Source organism: Pinus tabuliformis, chromosome 2_2, assembly GCF_031772625.1.
Source record: "Pinus tabuliformis cultivar Carrire ecotype Pingquan chromosome 2_2, CPIR1, whole genome shotgun sequence".
NCBI lineage: Eukaryota > Viridiplantae > Streptophyta > Pinopsida > Pinales > Pinaceae > Pinus > Pinus tabuliformis.
In genome coordinates, this window is record NC_142300.1 from 124,359,215 (window position 1) to 124,365,289 (window position 6,075).

The window sequence follows — 6,075 nt, forward strand, 5'->3', positions numbered from 1 at the left end:
GCGGACAAAGTGCAACCTTGGTCCCCTTGCCAAGGTCCCTCAGATGATCTACCTGCAAAAAGAATCAAGTCAAAGCACTCAATGAGTCAAATTCAGGATAAAGGAAACCAAAACTCAGTGTTATAAAAGTGTCAAAGATAAACTTTAGAAAGTGGGTTTATGAATGAATTTTTTTTTTTATGAAACTTATAAAAGCCCAAATTCCCTCCTTTCACTCTCATTGTGTATCCTAACGCTTGCAAGAGAGGTTTGAGAGAGTGATTGAGAGAAAGGAGTAAAGACAGAGCGATTTCGGGCAGCAGAGAGGGGCGCGACCCGTCGAGCCAGGTGCGCGACCTGTTGGGTGCGCGCGACCCGTCAGAGGGTCTCCCACAGTTCAGAAAAACAACGGGCGCGACCCGTCAGAGGGGCGCGACCCGTTGGGCGTGGTGCGCGACCCGTTGGACTGTTTTGCTCCAAACTCCAAACAAATTCCCTCAAACGCCCTCCAAGCTATCAAATTGTTCGAGGTAGGTGCTCTAAACATGGAATGGTTGCTGGTTATGAATGGTGGATGTCATGAACATGTTAAAATGATCAAAATTTTGCAAGTGAAACTCTTTTATATGGCTGCAATGTTAATGAGCAAACTGTGCTAGGGTTTGTGTTGTTTCAAGCTATTTTTCCCTTTGGTTTGTTTCCCTCCTTTCCCTTTCACTCACACTTATATGTTCATCTCTTTTCCCTTATTATTTTACAAATGAAATGCAAATCTTTCCCCATCCCTAATCACTAAAATGAAAACCCTATCCCTCTCCCAAAGCATCAAAAGACAAAATTCAAAACCCTAGCTCTCCCCCACCATATGCATGTGTAAATAAAAAAAAATGTTGGTAAATATGTCAGCATGTTTTGTGCATGGTTTCCCTATTTCCCCTATTAATACATGCTTTCATATATGTTTTTTCCCATATGCAATGATCTTTGCAAATGATTTCCCAATTATAAATATGTATTCCTATATGCATAATGATTTGCAACATTTCCCTTAAAAATTCCCTGTTATATTTATATATTCCCATTCATTGTTAAAAGATCCCTCCCCTAACATTTCCCTCATGTCTTTTTCCCCTTGAAACAGCATAGAGTTCAACACTTTTTGCAGGCAGAGACAGCAGTTCAGTTTGTCCACTTTGCTCCTAAACCATGTCAGAAACCGAAACTTATGAGCAAAGTGATGACCATTCATCATCTACAGAGGTTGAGGTACAGAGAAGGCCTCGTAGGGGTGGTAAGGGTGGACATCATAAGCGAGAGGAGCCCACCTCTTTGGCAGAATTACAGGCTTGTCCTATGGCAGTCACTTGTTTTCAGTACATGTCTTGTTATCAGTTTTGTGAGAGGATCTCCCGGATTCAACATCACAGAGAGTTGGCCCGCCTCTTTGTTTTACATTTGCATGATGGACATGTCAATCTAGCAGGGGTAGATTTTACATTGACACCTGAGGTGATCTCACATGCTACAGGGATACCGAATGTTGGTGAGGTGTGGCCTAAGCGCAAGTTGCTAGATACTGTTCACTTTGAGCCTTATGTCCGGCCCCCATTCTTGAGACATTTAGCGGGTGTTTTTCCATTCAGATTTCTCCGGAGCGAGTATGCTCCCATCATGAGGCTTATTATGCACTATTTTACCTGTGAGGGCAGATTTTCACAGGTGTACTCATATCACATTCGCCTCTTGATGCACTTCACCCGAGTGAGGATGATGAACATCCCAGTTTTCTTCTTTCAGAACATTCAGAAGATGGTGCCCACGTTGCAGAGGAAGACCCCGGCCCAGCAGTACAGGAGCTTATGTCATTATGGTTTGATTCAGCTCATAGTCTTACATCAGTTGACACAGCAGGGTATCTCATGGGAGGAGTTTATCTCTCGTGAGTTTTTCACAGTGCCACCCCAGCCACATCATGAGGTCATTCATGAGGAGGGAGGACCATCTCAGCACCCTAATATTCCGGTCACCTGACATGTCAACTCCACACCTCTGGTCACCTATCAGAAAGGCCCAAGGGCCTTATTTGCAGCAGCCAGGCGAGTACTATCTCCACAGCAGGTGGAAGGGGTCTCGCCTTCATCATCAGCTCACCGAGTGTTATCTCCACATCAGGTGGAAGGGGCCTCGCTCTCTTCATCAGCACAGGTAGCACAGAGGGGCAAACAGCCTATGATTCATGAGGGTCCATCAGGAGTCCCAGACACCGAGGTCATTGATCTTGAGGCCAGTTCTCCTAGCCGAGAGGAAAAGGAGATCATTCAGCATCTGAGAGTTGAAAATGATGCTTTGCAGAGGAGACTTGAGGGTGCCCAATGGACTATCACTTACCTGGATCAGCGGAACAAACAACTGGAGGAGGAGAAAGCACTTGATGAGCTATGGAGGATTCGTAGTGACCGAGTCTTGAACCGAAGAAGACCCGGTGATCCATTGCCTGCAGACCGAGAGTCAATGCTCATCCAAGTGAATGCATACTTAGAGAGGCTATTGGCTAAGGCCAACCAAGAGAAAAAGCTACTGAGGAATATGAAAAATCATTATTGGGCAAGGATGCATGTATGCAAAGCCAAAATGAAAGTTTTTCAAAGGAGGTTGACCGAGGCCCAAAAAGAGAGAAAGAAGCCAAATCCCCTCCGTATCTTGGCTGAGGCTTCACTCAAGGATCATGGCACTCATTAGCTTAGCCACAGCTCAAATCCCAAAAAAATTCTGAAAGTTTTGGGTAATTTTGGCAATTTTTGGAAATTTACAGGTTTTGGCTCCTCAACGGGTCTCACCCCCGGTGAGACCCTTTGTCATGGCAGCTCCTTTTTGCAAAAACTTAGCATTTCTAGATTTTTCATGCAAAGTTACATATGCTTATGGATGGACTTGATTTTTTATGGAGTTTTGGGCCTCCAAAAGGTCAAAATACATGCAAAATTTGACTTTCTGCCCCTTTTTTGAGTTGCAGAAACCAGTCTTGGGAGAATTAAGTTTTGACAGGGAAAATGACCTCCAAATCCAAAAATTCCAGTTGGGTTGGAAAGTAGACTCACAGAAATTTCCAACGAGCTATCCTGCACCCAATTATGACACATGCAAGTGCCTCAAACAGAGCTCCAAAGGTGCGCAACCCGTCAGGCAGGTGTGCGTGACCCGTCAGGCAAACTTTGCCAGATTTCACTGTAACAGCTCGGAAAAGCACAGTTTGACTTGGTTTGACTTTTTGAGGTTAATGATGGTCCTCTTTGATGTAATTGTGACACTTTTTAGACACTTTTACCCTTTTGTAATTCTTCTAGAAGATTTATTCATGTAAAGGGTAAAAATTGAATGTATGAACTGGTTTCCAACTTTATAGAGGCAAGTTGTTTTGACTGCCTATTTTGTAGTGCTTAGTTTAGAAGTGGTTGAAACAGCTCCTAGGATAGTGAGCTCGACCCATGGAGGCAGGGAAAGAGGTTAGATCATCTATATTATGTACTTTCTACCTCATTTTCATGGTTGGACTCTTGAGGGAGAAGCTATCATTGTATATTTTCACTGTATCTCTGCAATTTTTGGCTAAGGAAGACCAGGGTTTTGCAGTCATCTTTGGGATTCTTGTGGACTCATGTGTTGATGGTGTGTTTTCTCAATGTTCTTTTAAGCTTTGTTATGTGATTCATTTCCTTTCTTTACTGCTGCACATTAAACAAATGAAGTGTTAAAGTATGAATTCATGCTAGCCATGCTCTGCTTTTAAATTTGTTTAATTTCAATGTTTTCTACTGTCTAAAGGGAATTCAAAGTCATTGTTTTCTCTCTTTAGCTCCTCATCTTTCATTCCTGATCATCCATCTCAATCAAAGGCATCAATACGGTCTCCTACCTCGCCCCAAGGAACCCCCTGCAGAAACTGTGTCAAATCCCCGCACCCAAAATTGCAATTCCTCAAATTGCCACCAAAAACCCAAAAAACCCCAAATCAACCTTTTAAATCCGTTTACTAGCCTAATATCAGTGTTACCTTGTTGGTCATCTCATCCCATTGAAGATCTGTCGAGATTGACCGAAGAGAGCCTTCTCCTGCCCCGTAGGGCTAGCTACGAGGCTAAATGGTTTGATGTAGCCTTGAGGTTTACCTTTCTCAGCCTGAGGTGAAATTTCAAGCGCTAACAAGACTTAAGGGATTAGATGACGAAAAAGGAATTTTAGAGTTTCCTTTACGTCCCTTTTCAGACTCTCTAAAATTGAAAAGGACCGAGTTATGTTTGTCGTTAAACTCGTTAAAACTTAATAGCGACAAACTTGTCCATATCAGACAAGAACAAGTTTCACTATCGCTAGGCTCGTTAAAACATAGCGATGGGTTTGCCCGAAGGGAAAATTATTAAACAAGCATATGTTATCCTCCTCAAGCTTGACAAAAATAAAGAGGTACTGGTCAGCAATGACTGGGGAAAAATTGGGAAGAAAACTTGAAGAAACTTTGTTGGTAGCAAGTCGCTCTTGAACATGACACTTTCACTCCGCATCCAAGTCGGGTTGGGTTGTTTCATTCACGGTCACATCACCATGGTCCCATCATACCATCCACATTTGGGGTTAATGCTACCGATCCATCACGTCAGTGTCGCCGATATGTTCAAGAGAAGTCATTCAGAGAATTCACCTGTGTCTCACCCACTACAATACATCTATACTCCATTCTTTCATGACCGCCACCCTGAACCTTATGTCATCAGATTGTTTTCACCTCCATTAAAATCATTTACTCTGTTCCGTGTCATTGATGTGGGATTCATTAAGGCCGTCTTGTGACGGGTCGCTTCTTGTTGACATCAGCTCATTATCCAAGAAGTTGATCTAGGAACACCATGTTCAGTACTTTGAAGCTTGCATACCTCAATGGAAAGTTTCTCACTTCCGGCGACAAGTTTACTTCAATGGCCTTCAACCGAAAGATTTTGCATGGTGTTCGACGCCAAGTCCTTTATTCACACCACGTGAATTGTATTGCAGTACCTTGAGGGTCATTATCATTATCAGTGATTCCTCTCGCGCCTGTTAACAACTTACATCATTGGCTGGTAATTAGGCGATGTCTTTCCATGTTTGACTCCAGAACATCTCTCACATGGATAGACTTGTACTTCGAGTGAAGATTGAACGAGATTGAAGACCCCAGATCTAGTTTCATCCATCCGGGCTGTGATATATATTCAGGGAAATACAGACATCAAATGTACATTATTGGTACACAGATAATCATCCAATCAAAGGGATGATGACTCCACCAGAATCATCAGTCTACACTCAGACGATTGTCTGTCCTATGTACATGAAAATGAATTTATAAAGCTAAGCATAGGAATGCCCGCCTCAACTAGATCATGAAAATATTATGAAGATAATGCATTGTATTGTATCTTATTACAGGTCTCCTCTCAGCTTGAAACAACTTCAGATCCTCATAATAAAGCATTTCACCCGACATCAAAAGATTAACGACCTCATGCTTTAGGGGGCAACTTTTATAGACATTTTTGGGCACTACAACCCCAAGCATGAAATGTACATAAACCAAGGGCTCCTAAGTCCCTAAAAGTGTTGTTCTAACCCCTAAAAGAACAAGGTCAACTGATTACAACTTCTCCCAGAAGTTCTCCATGAAAAACTGCTCAAAACTGGTCAAAACAGGATCATTTCTGCTGCTCCATAGGCAAAGTGCGTTGCATCTCACCTGAATGCACTGTGTGGGTGCGTTTCATTTCAAAAATCCCTTCTATGGGGTGTGATGGGCGAGAAGTGACAAATGGCAGTGTCATTCCGCGAGGTGGAGAGGCATGGAATCTTCTAGAAACTTCTCCTGTGACACTTGCCTCTCTGCATTCGACCAAGGATGAGTAAGAGATCATCAATATCCAAGTGGAAGCAAGAACTATCAGAGGGAAGACACTAATCAAAACACAAGTTGACTCATCTTCCTTACCAATATCTATATATGGATCCTTCATCCCAGAGATCCAGAGGCTGGAATTTTGCATATTGTAAGGAATTGCTGTTGGTTTC